The 16,270-nt window shown below is 43.3% G+C and overlaps 1 protein-coding gene across 12 annotated transcripts in view; it reads left to right on the forward strand.

Moving 5' to 3' along the window:
* The window catches only part of FRMD4B (FERM domain containing 4B), a 375,185-nt gene that overhangs the window by 212,068 nt on the left and 146,847 nt on the right, over positions 1–16,270 (forward strand). For 2 of the 12 annotated variants that reach the window (XM_069561669.1, XM_069561674.1), the window contains exon 1: positions 13,468–13,632. The exons of the other annotated variants lie outside the window; for them this stretch is intronic. The gene's annotated coding sequence lies outside the window, so the exon portion shown is untranslated. Of the gene's footprint in view, positions 1–13,467; positions 13,633–16,270 lie in introns of those variants that run through there. 12 annotated transcript variants of the gene reach the window in all.

Genomic DNA, 16,270 nt, shown 5'->3' on the forward strand with positions numbered 1-16,270 from the left:
TCCTGGGGAGTAGAAAAGCTGTTGATATAACATGGCTGTGAGTAGTAGAATTTAATTATTATGATTTTGAGGTCAAAAGATTGAACCAACAGGAATTTTTAGGTAGAAATTGAAACATGTCAATTACAGCAAACAGTGACAGCCTAAAGCATTCAGGAGTCCACTGGTAAAGGTCTGTTTTTGGAGGGTGTATCCAGATGAAACAGGAACAGGAAGTGGCAGGAGTCATAGTGCATGAATCCGGCATGGCCGCTTATGAACCGAGTAGCCTTTCTGGTGTCGTGACAGACATAATTACAGTTCTCTTACTAGGTAATTGAGAGGATTAGAGCCTTGTCACTCAAGACATACATAGTAACTGGCAGTTGCTATTATTAGGGAATATTATTATACATCTATCCCAAGTACAGGGCTTCTCAGGTGGCACTAATGGTAAAGAATCCACCTGCCAATGCAGGAGACACCAGGGACGCAGGTTCAATCCCTTAGTCGGAAGATCCCCTGGAGAAGGGCATGGCAACCCACTCCAGTATTATTGCCTGGAAATACCATGGACAGAGGAGCCTGTGGGGCTACAGTCCATAGGGTCGCACAGAGCAGGACACGACTGAAGCGACTTAGCACACAGCATGCCTCTCAAGTACAGCGAATAAAGACAAGGGTGCCATGAAAATATGTTAAGCATCACCAGAAGACTGAGTGTACAAACTAATGAATGGATAATTTTTTTCAGGGTCTTTAATGTTCATGATAGCATAAGTGTGAATCAGTTATTCATTGTCCCACCTCTTGTCCTCATCAGGATATCCATCAGCCTTCTGTCCTCTTGGACACGTGAGATCACTTGACCTTGCAGACATTTGTCTGGATTTCACTGGGCATAGCTTCACAAATAAGTAATGAATTACCATATGTCCATTGCAAACTTGCGTCTTGGGCCTGATTGAGGTCAAGTGTTCATCATTTTAAAAGACCTAGTTCTAAACCATTTTAAGGACATGAACCCAGATATAAATCTGACAAAAGTTATAGAAACTCTTCCTGGAAAAGATTCTCACACACAGGTTTTGCTTATGCTTTGGAGGGGGTTGTTGGCAAACCCCTCTCCCCACATTAATAGACTTGTAAGAAGTCCTGTATCCCAGCAGGGGAAATGGCAAATGTATGTGTCTCTCAGAGAAATGGTGAGGAACAAGTTGGCCTCTGTGTGTGATACCTGAGAAAGGAGTTTTTTTGGAGAACTCTTTAGCACTTAACCTTATTCGAGCCCACTAGAAGTGTGTGATTCGGGAATTGTCGTGGACTCCATACAAGGTATGTAGAACCTAAGGGCAAGCCCTTCCACCTGCAGAGGAGGCTCTACAGCTGTTTATACCACATCTCTGAGAGGAGTCGTGCCTCCTCCAATAACTGGAGTGTGGAGGAGGCAGGCACCCTCTTGGTACTTGGCCTTGTGTTAAGAGTAAGGTCACTCGAGTGGGACTTGCAAGTAATTGTTCTGTTCACCATTAGAGCAGTCACCTGGCTTTAGGGATTCATCCGAAAATCTGCAGAGATTACACAGTAAGCACTATATTTGAGTTGCAATGCTAGGAACTTGTTCGTAGTAACCATGCATATCCCCAAGCGCTCACCTGAAGTGCAAGCGCCCCTCTTTTTTAAAACAAGTACTGGGTTCCAACATACCACAGATCTTGCTTTTACATTATCCTTTTTTCCTTCTTTTTAAAAGAAGCTACTCATCAGCTAGATAGCGTTTAAATATTTTATGTGAGACAAGAAGACTCTGTTGTGCTCTCAGTTTTTTAAAAATGAATAAGCAACTCCATTTTTTCATCCAACAGACATTTATTGAGCAGCTGCTTCTACACGGTGCCAGCTATAAGCTCAGGGTCCAGTGATTAAGAAGACAGATAGGGTCCCTGGAGGTACATATTATACAACAAAGTACATCATTCTTTAATTACAATTGTGAGAAATGCTACAAAAGAGAAGTATAGAGAGCTGAAAGAACACAACACACACTCATAGTAAGAGTTATGGAGCCCACGGCTATTCCAGACACCCTGTTCATCAGCTTATTCAAACCTCATAGCAAGGCACTAGTACTGTTTCCATTACTCAGATCAGGAAACAGAAGAACACAGAGATGAGGTCGTTTGCCCATGTGGAGCCCCTAGCAAAACATTGAAGTCAGGATTTGAACCCTGGGCGAGCTGACTTCAGAGTCTTTACTCATAACCACTACACAATGGCTTCTATGAGAAATGAATGTTTAATCTGTGTTTTTAAGAACAAATTGGTTTAGCCAGTCACTTTCCAAACTTCCTCATGCTTTGAGGTGTGAATGAGATCATACAGAGGGAGAACTAGAAGAGGACAGTGTGGCTGGAGCCAGAGATTTAGGGGGAAAGGAGTACAAGACCAGGGAGGGTGGACAGGGAGCGAGCAGTGCAGGATTAGGTGGTCTGCAGGAGTGATGGAAGCTTTCTTCTGATTGAATCAGCTCTGAAGCTAGACCCCCTTGGTCAGGGAGACCCTCGTGGGAACCTTCCACTCCTGTGAGATGGAAGCATGGAGGGGAATTCTCCTGATCTGACTAGACTGTTTCAGATCTGTTTATCTTCTTGTGTATACAAAGCATCCTGCTTGAGGATGTTTTGTTTGTGCCATCAACCTGTCCCACTGATGTGTTTTCCAGACCCAGATGTTTTCTGCCTTTTCTGGGGCCTGCAGAACATTTTTCTTAGTGGTCCATGTAGTCACACCGTGCCTGTGGTAGGTTCAAGAGTCACCATTATTCATCATGGCTAACACAGAATGGCAGGTGCTGCGTGGGGTTCTTCCCACCCGTTCTTGTGTTTTAGCCTGAACTCCATGAGGTAGATACTGTTACTGTCCATATTTTTCAAATTAAAAAAAAAACCCATTTACAAGGGTTAAATGAATTGTCCAGGTCCCACTGGCTAATTGTTGGAGTCAAGTCTTGCATCCCGGGTTGCCTAATGCTGAAGTCCGTGCTTAACCCTGCGTATCTCACTTCCTATTTTACAGATGCAAAAACTGTCCCAAGTTCATGACAGAACTATTCTAAAACAAAAAAGTGAAAGTTGAGTTGCTCAGTTGTGTCCGACTCTTTGTGACCCCATGGACTGTAGCCCACCACACTCCTCTGTCCATGGGATTTTCCAGGCAAGAGTACTGGAGTGGGTTGCCAGTTCCTTCTCCATCTAAAACTGATACTTATACACAAAGTTTCATTTTCTAGGCCAAAATTACGTTTCATAGGAAAAAGAAAGGGAACTGAATAGAGTTCACCGTGGACCTTCACCATGACCTGAAGTAGCCTTGTAAAATGTGTTATAGATTTACCAGCCAAGGGAAATATGTTACCAGGCCATCCACTGACTTGGTAACAAAGGTAGAAATAGAGGGGTCTAAAGAGTGGGGGATCCGTGTCTGCATATTAACCAGTAAGAGTTTGGAAGAGATGATTAAAACAGAATCGTTTTAGTATTTATTATAAGAAAGTAATAGTCACTATGGGCTTCCCGGATAACTTCGTGGTAAATAATCCATCTGTCAATGCAGGAGACTCAGGAGACACAGGTTCAATCCCTGGGTCAGGAAGATCCCCTGGAGAAGGAAATGTCAACCCACTCCAGTATTCTTGCCTAGGAAATCCCATGGACAGAGGAGACTGGTGGACTATAGTCCAGGGGATCGCAGAATAGACAGGACTTAGAGGCTGAACAACACCATGTGCCAAGCACTGCACTTTATGCTTATTCATTCATTTAATCCTCACAGTAAGCTGATAAACTTAGTCATGTTTGTATGTCCATTTTATAGATGAGGACCAGTGAAGCAGTCTTCTCGTTCTTTCTGTCTTTCTTTGATTTTTGTCACCCACCTCCAGCCTCATCTCATAGTAACCAGTTATCCTTTTGCTGGTTCTTTACCACTGAGCCACCAGGGAAGCCCCTGTAGAAATTCCTTGGTTTTTATTAGTGAAAAGTGTGTTTGTAAGGTGTGTGCTCTGCTAAGCATTTTATGTATATTATCTTATGTACTCTTTCCAGCTCTTGGCAGGGGGTGCTATTGTTATTTCTTCTTTCAGACCAGGAAACCAGGGCTCAAAGTGAAGTCAAATACCTGTATAAGACCACACAGGTGCTACCGAGGAGAGCTGGGGTTTAAACCCAAGTCTTACTCACTTCAGAGTCTATGGTCTTGAGCATCACACTTCTTAAATAATACACTGTACTTTAAAAAGTAATGAGCTGCTTCTGATAGCTTCCCAGGTGACGCTAGTGGTAAAGAACCTGCCTGCCAGTGCAGGAGACACAAGGGACTTAAGTTTGATCCCTGGTTTGAAAAGATCCCTGAAGAAGAACATGGCTACCCGCTCCAGTATTCTTGCCTGGGGAAATCCCATGGACAGAAGACCCTGGCGGGCTACAGTCTATAGCGTCACAAAGAGTCAGACCGGACTGAAGTGACTTAACACACACACCCATGGGATGCTACAATGCACCAGGCAAAACTATCCCCATTTTATAGCAACTACTCAGAGAAGGTAAGTGGCTTGCCTGACGTGTGCAGCTAGTTTGAGGCAGAGCCAGGGTCAGGCATCATGCCCACTGGTCTTCCTCAGGGCTGCTCCCAGCCACTACCCTGCACTAGCCAAGTGGGCAGCTCCACCCTGCTTAACCCCTCTGACTAAAGCAAATGTGATTAGAAAAGTACTAGAAATTCTGGAAGCTGATGACTTCCCACTGAGTCTGCATAATCCACCATTCAGAGACACCCATCCTGTTTTAAATAACCACACACCCCCTCCCTTCAGAAATGCCGCTCTAGGAGAGCACATCTAAGAAACAGGACTGAGGCAGGGCCACCAGGGGAAATATTTGGTTCGCCCCGGTTACAGCCCCAAGTGTTGGATGAGATTTCCTTTCACAAGACTCACCCGTTCTGATGGGGGCAGAACGGAACTGGGATTATTTCAGAACAGGAATAGAAGCAGGGGGAATCTTGCCGACAGAGCAGAATGGCATAGGCTTGGTTCTGCTTGTGATGAAAATCCTGGAAGCGTCTTTCACTGAGGCTTTAAGGTCACGGCGGTCTGCTTTAGCAGAAGAGTTCCAGTGGTTTGATCGATTCCAGAAAGGTAGAAGCAACACAGCTGGTTGGGACCTGGCAGTTAAGAGGCAAAGGAGTCCCTCACTTGCCAATGAGACTTCAACAGTAGAAACGGGCAGAAAACCCAGAAGTGGATCAGGAGCTGAAAATGAAGGGAAATTCATTCATTCCACACATACTTACTTTGCCCTACAGTGGTCTTGGTATTGGCTTAGGGGCTAGGAAAGCAACAGTAAGTGAAGCTTACATTCTAGTACCAAAATAATGGGAAAAGCAAATGACACTGAGCATTTGATACGAGCATCCTAGTCCTGGGTCGAGAGAACCTCAGCAATGAGCTAGCCCACTGGAGACTTTTCAAATAAATAATAAAGTATAACAGGCATTGTTTATGCCCGCCTCTTTCACCAAGCTCTTCTTTCTGTCAGTAGCTATTATTAGTCCCATTTTAGAGATGTAATAAATAAATCCTAAGAAAGTTGAATCAGCTGAGCTTTGAACAGAGTAATGTCTGGACCGAAAACCTCTGTTCTTTACTTTTGTCACGTGTCTCTCAGTGGTCTCAGCATCCTGACCTAGAGCTCTGAGCAATGTCCTCCGCCTAGACCTCCTTCTCCCATTGAACTTCTCCAGTGGTATGCTGGTAAATGTTTAACAACCAGCTCTCTGGGGACAAGGGCACTGATCAGTTGTTCTTGTTTACTCGCTGAGTTGTATCTGATTCTTTTGCAACCCTATGGACTGTAGGGCACAAGGTTCCTCTGTGTATGAGATTTTCCAAACGAGGATACTGGAGTGGGTTGCCATTTCCTCCTCCAGGGAATCTTTCTGACCCAGATATCAAACCCGCATCTCCTGTATTGGCAGGTAGATTCTTTACCACTGAGCCATCGGTGAAGCCCAAGCCACCAGGTAGCATTTGCCAATTTCCATGCCCAATTTCCAATAATATTCTCACCTTGAATGACTTCATGTCATCAAGGTTAACAACTGAGATGGGAAAAGATGAGCATTAGGCATCACTAAACAGAACTGCTACCGTACTGATTCACTAGATGTTAATAACCTCAAGAACAAAGAGAATAGTAAAAGGGAGTAAAAGATGTAAGTTAATCTATCTTAATTTTTAATATTGGTTGCACTTAAAAACCAGCTTGAAAACGGGACAGTAGATGCTCACAAGCTGTTGGGGGATGGCTCCCTCAGAGGATTCTTTTCCCCTCGTTGTATTCCTGATGCTCACTCAGAAGTCTTCTTGAGCTCTTGTTATGAATTTCTCTCATCTCTCTGACCTGTAGCCTTCCAGTTTTGGGGTTGCTCTGTTTTAATCTTTGAATCCAACGTTAGCCTCAAAAGAAAAGACCGAATCCTCTTTGAAAGCACAACCAGCATTAGATGACATTAAAGGTTCATCACTGAATATTAGCAGTATCTAGGTTGAGGGGAATGGTTTGTTCTGTGATGGTAGAATGAGTCCTGGATGTTAAGAATTTTTCTATATTGTCCAAAATGAAGTGACTTTTCTGTTTTCACTACTTGGTAATGCTTTTCTAAATCCCCTACTCAAATAGACATTTCTATCAACCAAGATAGGAATCTGGATCTAGTAGAATCCATTTGTATTATTAATATAATAATTATAAACTCCCTAAGGATCTATTTTAGATTTCCCTGTAGCTCAAATGGTAAAGAATCTGCCTGTGAGGCAGGAGACCAGGGTTCAATCCCTGGGTTGGCAAGTTCCTCTGGAGAAGGGAATGGCAATCCACTCCAGTATTCTTGCCTGGAGAATTCCATGGACAGAGAAGCCTGGCGGGCTACAGTCTGTGGGGCTGCAAAGAGTCGGACACGACAGAGTGACTAACACAAGGATCTATTTTATCCTCTACTTATACTTGGACCCAAAGAACCAAGAGAGTTTGAAAAGTATAAATCAGAGACATTCTAAGAAGGCCAATGAAAAAATTGAAACATGAAAATTCTGACAATAAGTGTTTCTTCTAAAATTAGTGTAAAGTTGATTAAGGTTTTCTGATTAGTTTTTGTTTATTCTTAGGTTTGTATGGCAATGTATGTAATCTGTTTGCTCTGTAGATGGCTTATATCGAGTCCAGATTTCCAAATGTGCCTTACTGAATAAACAGTACTGAGAGTATCTTTCAGTTACAAGTACAGCAGTTTATTTTTAAAATCCCTCCACCTGAGCTGTACTTGTCTTTAAGTTTTTGAAAGACGCAGTACTTTCACTCCTTCCTACAGGCTGTTTTTCACGGGAAAAGAGAGAACTGACAGTTGGCAAAGCAAAAAGTTTCCAAACCACAGGGTGTCTGCTACTGGCATGATCACTAAAGCTAAACTTTCCAATTTCTACCCAGCGACCAGAGAGCTTCTTTTCTGGTCAACCTGAAAGGCAGACAGGAACGAAAATCCCCCTTGGCCCGGGCAGTCTTCTCAGCTTTTCTTGGTTCCACTTTGCGACTTTTCCTGTTTACAGTATCTGTACCCTCCCGTTTCTTTTTTGACTCATTTATACTGTACTATGATGTCTAAAAATACAGTCTAACAACTGGTTTTAAGTAAAGAGGATGTTTCTTTCTGGGGGGGTAAAAAAAAAAGCAGACATATCCTCCATGGTTTCCTGAAAATAAACACTTGACAGTGTCTCATCAGAGTTTCTAATTGGAAAATGATGCAGAGTCTGAATATGTATATATAGAGAACCCTGTTTTCACGGCAGCTGCTTCCATGAAGAAGCTTCTGTGAGGACAGGTCACCTATTTTCCCCCTTTTCCTTTGATGAGCTCCTCCTTGAACTTGGCTCAGCCCCTTATTACCTGGGACCCTTTGGCACGCCATAACTATCTACTTCACAGGATGGTTGTGAGAATTTGGTGGATAAAATGTATGTCAAAGCACAAGACATGGACAACACAATCAACATGTATTAATTTCCATTTTGTGTTGGTGAAAACAAGAGTAGCTAGCCCCAGACATGGCTTGGTGGCAGATAAGGAGCAAGAGTTTGCAAGAGTTTTCCCAGCTTTGGGCGCATGCTTGAACTCAGGCTCAGTTGCTCAGTGGCGTCCAACTCTTTGCAACCCTGTAGACTGTAGCCTGCCAGGCTTCTCTGTCCACTGGATTTTCCAGGCAAGAATACTAGAGTGGGTTGTCATTTCTGCTTCCAGGGGATCTTCCCGACCCAGAGAGAGAAGCTGCATCTCTTGCGTCTCCTGCATTGGCAGGCAGATTCTTTACCACCGCACCACCTGGGAAGCCCATGTGGGAAGCACATTTTGTGCACATAGGCAGCTACAAATGGTGATTTTGAGTTAATCTCTTGATTATCACTGAGAAATCAGAATGGAATTAATCCCCAGCTGTTGAGTTGCCTGCTCTCTCCAGAGTTTAACTGGTGGAGTTAAACTGTTCAATGCTAATATGACAGTTTGACCTCTTAATAATCCAGGAGAACTTTTTTCTTAAGGAAAACAGTCACTTAACCAACTGAAAATAACCACTTACAGTTCACATAATAGTAGTCAGCAGCTTATAAATCATTTCCACTAATTCTAAGACTCACTGCACTGGAGTAAGGTCGGGAAAGCATGTCAGGCACTTCGCACAGATCCTAATGCATAATCTGTGCCCAATAAATTGAGTGAATGACTGGTGATATGACTACCTTCTGACCTTTGAAGTAAATTTTACAATAGGTTCAACCTGCATTAATACAAGAGACAAAGCTAAATGAGATTGATTCTTATCATTCCCATTTTATAGGCACATACACTGAGGTTGAGGGAGTCTGATTTTCAGGCCACACTGTTAGTTACATGACAGAGCTGGGACACACACCCACACCTCCTGATTCTAAAACCTGTGCACGCCTCATTGACACCAGGCTGGTTTCTCCTGATGGCCTTCAGCTCCAGGCTTTCCCCTCCCTCCCTCCCTCCCCATTTCTGTCTTTCTCTTTCTTTCTTTCAAACCTGCCCTTTCTTTTCACCTGTCTTATGAGATCAGGAGATAATCTGATAAGGGATTGTCTTTTATGAGAATATCCTCCCTGGGGAATGTCTGCTAAAGCTGACTGAGCTTGCTTGCCAGGTTGATGCTGGAGCCACAGAAATAGCTTTTCTTGTCTGCTTTTCTCCAACCTCTGCCAGGCAGAAAGGGGCTAGCAGTTGAATGCTAACATCCAGAAAATAAGGTTATTCTTCCAATCTCTCCTGGGAGCCACCTGTCAAGAGCTGTGGTCCAATTTAACTTTTCTCCATCTACTTGCTCAAGTTTTGTGCTTCCTGGGTAAGAAGTCAGTTTCAAAGCATGTTCTTTGCACATGCTCAGAACTTCACTGCATTGCCAACTGAGCTATTTCAGAACCCTATTCTTATCTGAAAATATCTTGTTTCATTTTTTTTTCTTTTATCGTGGAGCATAGTTGATAAACAATGTTGTGTTAGTTTCAGGTGTACAGCAAAATGATTCAGTTATACATGTACACGTATCTGTTCTTTTTCAAAGTCTTTTCCCATTAGGTTATTATAGAATATTGAGCAGCATTCCTTGTGCTATACAGTAGGTCCTTGTTGGTTATCTGCTTTAAATACAGAAGTGTGTACATATCAATCCCAAACTTCCAATCTGTCTCTACTCCCCAACCCTTGTTCATGTTTTCATCTTATCTTTAGAGCAGTTGTTCTCAATCAGGGACCATTTCATCCTCTGGGAGACACTTTTCAGGGTCAGAAGACATATGGTTGTCACGTGGAAGGAAGGAGTACTGGCATCTAGTGGGTTGAGGCCAGGGAGGCTGCTAAAAATCCTACAGTGCATGGGGGTAGACCCCACAACAAAGAATTGTCCAGCCTCAAATGTCAATGGTGCCAGTGTTGAGAAATCACACTGTGAGACAAGCTTCAGAGACAGTGTCCTGTGGATCTCATTTATGGGTATCTTAGTACCCAGAATAGTGCTTGCATTTAGGAAGTGCTGAATATTGGTTGAGTGAATGAATGAACACATGCTGCAGAGTTTCTCTACCCTGAATCAACTGTGCTGTGTGCTGGACGGCATTCTTAAGCCCAGAATAATGGAGTCAGGCCCAGGCAGCCACCTAACCCATGAATAATCATCCTGTACCCAGAGTGTTCTCATAAGTTAGGACAGAACCGGCGGCACAAGAGGTGGGAGTTGACTCCATCCTGGTAGTCACTGAAAATCATTAACAAGCACAGAGAAGCCGTTTTGGCAACTGCAAGAGATAGCCAAGGAATGGTGATTGCAAAAACTTTTTGCACACCTCTGACCTTGCTTTCAGATAGTGGCTGGAACCAGGCAGCTGTAATTTGGTGGATCTAGATCAAGCTCTTCCAGAATAGTGTGATGCATGATGATCAAGATGATATGTAAAATGCCTCAGCCACATGTGATTTAATGTGTAAGACTAATAATTGTGGATGCTTAATCATGTCTAACTCTTTGCGACCACGTGGACTATAGCCTGCCAGGCTCCTCTGTCCATGGGATTCTTCAGGCAAGAATACTGGAGTGGGTTGCCATTTCTCCTGGGTATTAACTTCCCAACCTGGAGACTGAACTCGTGTCTCCTGCACTCTTGCATTGGCAGGGGGCTTCTTTACCACTAGCGCCACAGCTCGTAACAGAAGTAGTGAGACCCAACAGTGCAGGGCATGGACCATGGAGTCAGATGCCTGCATTGATGTCCTATTCCACCTTTTCCTGGGCTTCCCAGGGGCCTCAGTGGTAAAGAACCCACCTGCCAGTGCAGGAGCCACAGGAGAAACAGGTTCAATCCCTGGGTCAGGAAGATCCCCTGGAGGAGGAAATGGCAATGCATTCCAGTGGGTTATTCTTGCCAAGATAATCTCACAGACAGAGGAGCCTGGCGGGCTACACACAGTCCATGGGGTCGCAAAGAGTTGGGCACGACTGAGCATAAGCCTGAGCCGCCTCTTCCTAGCTCTGTAACCTTGTGGGCTGGGGTCTGTCAGTAACCTTCTCTGAGCCTCAGTTTTCTCACCAGTGTGATACAGGATTGGATCCTAGCTCTGTAACCTTGTGGGCTGGGGTCCGTCAGTTACCTTCTCTGAGCCTCAGTTTTCTCACCAGAGTGGTAAAGGATTGGAATCTACCTCACAGTGTTGTTATGAGAGAATGTAAATGGCCCATGTAGAGAAAAGAAAGCTCTCTGGAAAGAGCTGGCCACAGCAGCCATTACTTCTTAGTATTTTTCCTAAAGCAGATTATTCCTCCTTGGTTAAGGGAATTCACCCCTTGGTTAAGGGAATTCACCCCTTCTTTTTCACCCCCCCAACCCCGGCCCAGTTTCCTTTCTTCCTCTGCTTCTTCTATGCCACCTGTGCTTCTTCCTTCCTCACTGTCTCTCCTTTGCCTACTCTGGTCCCGGTGAACTGCAGGAGACTCCCAGGAGTCCTACTTTGATAGAACTAATGGTCCCGAGATTCTGCCCCAGGTCACACAGCATCTTGACCCGAGACGAGTTACTCAACATCTCTGCCCTTCAGTTTTGCCACCTACAAAATCTCAACAGGAAAACTTCTCACTTCCAAGGGTTGTTTACAGCATGAAAAAAAGACGGTACCCACGTGAACTGCTTAGCGCTCGTGTGACATGTCCTGCGTGCTTCCTCGAAGCTAAGAGAATGGGTGATTGATACTGAAAAAAGAAGTCCCCAGGGACTGCATGCTGGGAGGGCAGGCACCGTCTTGAAAGACCTTAAGGGAAATTGCAGCTGACTGGCACTGGAGACGTCTGTGTCAGTCTAGGCCATTCTCTGAACGAGAGTGTCAATAGCTTATATTCACTCAGCACCCAGAGACGGTATAAAGGGACCCTGTTCAGCTGAGGTTGACATCATGTGCGTGAAATCTAAAACTCCATCCACTCAATAGATCCTAAAGTAAGAACGTCCCAGATATGTCCCTTTTCGGTCTCTCCATTTCCTCCAAGATATCTCATCTCATGAGGAATTAATAGCACACCTTGTTCTCTGGGTGGAAAGCTTGTTTTTGTTTTTTTGTATGTGTTTGTCTGTCTGGTCAAGGCTTGGGAGGTGTTTTTGGAGCGTCCTCAATTTGCATTATGCTCTACACGTTTAAATCATTTGTGAACCAATTTCATTGGTAACTGCATCTAGACTCAGACCAGTTAAAGCATTCCTTCCCTGAGCAGAGATTTATTGTCCACTTTCTTACCACGTGCTGGGCACTGTTCCAGGCCTTGGGGATACAGTGGTGAACACATCAACCAGGGCCTCTCCCGTGGAATCAACGTTCAGAGAAGAATAAACAAACAACAACAAAATATTTCTTTTCTGGTATGTTGTCTCTCATACCACATAAATGTGGTATGAGAGACAGTGTCCACGCTTTACACTGAGGACAGGGAAGGCCTCTTGAAGATGCTGGCATTTGATTTAACATCTGAAAGATGCAAAAGCACCCAGTCATGCCATAATCTGGGGCAAGAGTGTTCCAGACAGAGAGAACAGTGTATACTGGGTCTCAAAGTAGGAGCAAGCCTTGGTTCTGAGGAAGAAAAGAAGGTCAGTGTGACTGGTGTGTCAAGGCAGGTGGGTTGTAAATGAAGTTAGAGAGGGTGGGGGGTCAGGTTCCGTGGACAGTGTCAGTGAGGCAAGGAGCTGGATTCTCCACTGCACTGCTGGAGGAGCCTTTGGGTGTTTTTAAGCAGGGAGTGAAGGGAGATCATTCACAAGACCATAGGGAGACTGGACTTAAAAGAATGAATCCCGATTAGGTAGCTGATTTTACCCACATCCAGGTAAGAGATGATGGTGGACTAGACTCTAGATCTATCACCCCACAACACATCTTGAGGAGTCATTTCAATGAGACAGGTCCTCTTTTGCTGAACTTTCAGTAAAGGTCAAAAGGGAATGAGAGAGAGGAAATGAAGCTTGTTGCTTCCTTACCACGGTTTTACATTTCCGTGTTCCAAAGAGCTACTAAAGCAAAACCAAAGTAGGCTGGGGTTCTGGTCTTTTATTTTATTTATTTATTTATTTTTTTAATTTTATTTTATTTTTGTAATTGATACGTCCTATTGCTTTCTAAGCTGCCCCCAGTCATTAGGAATGATCCCACCATGCCCTGTATTGACTTGCCCTTAGGTTTGTTTGGAGGGGTTTGTTGTTGTTGTTTCTGCTTGTTTCTGGTTTTCTGACTCTCTGCTCTCATGTTCTAAATCAGGTAGTGAGACTGGGATTTGGTAGGGGGAGGTTCTCGCAGACTTGAATCCCACTACGGGCTGCACATCCAGGGCGCCCCAGGAAGCCAGAGGTCTGGCCTGTGGCCGGTTCTCACTTCCCTTCTGATCTTCCTCATTTACCACTAAGCAGATGGAGGTCTTTCCACCAGCACTCAGCACTTAGCCTCTGAGGACCTGCTCTATCAGCTGGGGAGCAAGCGCAGGGCAGCCACTGAGGTGGGAGTTTTAATCCAACATGCACGATTTTAACCTCCAAACTCCTGAGGTTGAAGGAGGGAAGGGGTGGTGGGAGGGATATCCAGTCTGGGTGGGTGTCAAGAGAAACTTTCCAAAGAGATCGTTTTCTTACATGTGTTTCTATTCCACGAGAAGCATTGTTGCTGTTGGCTGTCGCTATGTTGGGGTCAAATCTGAAACTGCTCCAGTGGTCCCTATGGGGCTCCAGGGTGATTTGAATGTGTCAGTATAATTATTGTGACCCTAACAGCTCCCTTCACATATGACTCCTGTGGATGACATTAGAAGAGAAAGCTTCAGTGGGAGTCATATTTGAAAATAAAGAAGAAATGCCCAGGCTTTTTCTTTTTAATGGTTACAGTAGTTTTTAAATTTTTTTCTTTTTAAATCCATCTGTTGGAGGGGGGAAGTACATTTGTGTAAAGTGTTGTTTAGCAGCTGAGTAACCTCATACTCCCCGTGTGTGCTCTGTCTGGCCTGAAAGACAGAGACCTGAGTTTTATTATATAAGTTTCAGCTGTACAACATAGTGTCTCAAAATTTTTCAAGATTTTACTGCATTTAAAGTTATTATAAAACATTGGCTATACTCCTTGTGCTGTATAATATATCCTTGTAGCGTATTTGTTTTATACCTAGTAGTTTGTGCCTCCGAGTCCCCTACCCTGCCTTGCCGCTCTCCCCTCCCCACTTTGTTCTCTATATCTGTGAGTCTGTTCCTTTTTATTATTATTATTCACTAATTGCTTTTATTTTTTAGATTCCAGAGTCCTGTATTTTAATCCTGGGGCTCATACTGACTCCCTGTGTGGTACTGGGCACATCTGTCCTTATTTTCCCCACATTCCAAATAAGCAGTGGAGATTAGATCTCTTCTAAGAGTCTAAATTCCATGATTCTAACTGCTTCTAGTCAAATGATTCTGCCCTGGAACTGAGATGGTTTTTCATACCTGCTTTACAATGCATTGTTTTCTCTTTTCTACCCACTTATCTCCTCTCCTGAAAATGTGCTGCGTGGGAAGGCTTTCCTACAATTTGTCACTTTATAGCGTAGGGAGTACCTTGTGGGTAGCTAAGTAATTAAGAGCTTGAGCTTTGGGTATGGGTCTAGTTCTGCTGTTTATGAATCCTGTTATTTATAGTCACCCTAGTAACCTCCTTCCCCTGTGTTATTGGGAGATGAGATTACTGCCTTGTGCGAGTGTCATGAGGGTTGAATATGTTCATATGTGTAAAGTGCTTAGTGCAGTGCCTGGAATGTACAAAGAGTTTGTTAGTGGTGGTGTTAGTGTGTTTATTAACATGCTTAGCCCAGTGACAGGGACACAGAAGGACACAGAAACTAGCTGTCTTCTCTCTTTTACTTTATTTCTGCTCCATCAGCTCTAGAGAATGTTTCTACCATGTGCTTTTTAAACTTCACCTGTCATTTATCTTCTTTAAAATGGGTTGATAACATTCTTCCTATTAAAAAGTTTTTTGTTTTAATAAAGGGAGGATAAATGGATTACAGAAAAGTTTAGCTGTTTGCTTGCTAATTTTAAAGTGTGTGGGGACTATAATAATTGTGGTTCTCAGAAGCATAGTATTTTACTCTCAAGAGTGTCAGATTAAAAACTGTCAGGATGTTGCTTCTGTGGTTTGGAAAGACTGAGTAACTTTTTTAAAGGTAATATAGATAGTAAGAGATAAAGTAAGAGATAAAGTACAATTTTGAGCCCAAGTCTGGCTTAGAACAGTTATACAAGTTGCATCATTTCTCAGGCCTCAGGTTCCTGGTGCTTAAATGAGATTCCCCCTTCATAGGCTTGTGTAGAGACTGAAATAGTAATTTTTTTTCTTTAAAGAAGAAAACATGATTTTTTTTTTCTTATTCTGCAGCCTCTCCTATTTTTCTCTTGTGATCACACAGAAACACTTTGGTTCACATGTAGCTTGGATTTCAAATTTGTATCCCCCTAAACTCTCTTAGAAACCCTGTAACGCTGGAAGCTCTGAATTAGGACTACCTGACTTTGGGTCATTTATTTTGAGATACTGTATGTTAATAAGGGTCAGGTGTCACACCCTTTGCCCCGTGCATGCCAGGCCCTTCCTGGACGTTTGGTTGTGTCTCTTCCCTCTCATCCAGTGTACTTGAATGTGGTTTGCGTATTCACATAACAGGACTCCCAGGAACCTGGCACGTAATACACATGTGTGAACCAGAGGCAACAAACGCCATCTTCAGAGGGCGCTGCTCAGCCTCACCCTGTAGCTGTGAAGGAAATCCATCCCACAGTTTCTGGATCTTACCATCTAAAATTTTATTAAGTGGCATATCCTAATTTCTAGTGTCATCAACTGAAATTTATTCATAAGCATTGTTTTGACCAACAAAATACATCCCGTCACCTCTCAACCTTTGATTTAAGTAAGTGACAAGGGCAGGTTTTTCTTTTTTTTTTTTTCCACTCTATTTTGTTAATGTATGGTTTGATGTACTGATCTACAATGTTGTATTAATTTCTGCTATACAGTAAAGTGATTCCGTTACACATATATTTACATTCTTTTAGAATATTCTTTTCTAAATATTCTTGCTAAAGGAAAGAATATTCTTTTCTAAATATTCT

Source organism: Ovis canadensis, chromosome 19 (genome assembly GCF_042477335.2).
Source record: "Ovis canadensis isolate MfBH-ARS-UI-01 breed Bighorn chromosome 19, ARS-UI_OviCan_v2, whole genome shotgun sequence".
Classification (NCBI taxonomy): Eukaryota; Metazoa; Chordata; class Mammalia; order Artiodactyla; family Bovidae; genus Ovis; species Ovis canadensis.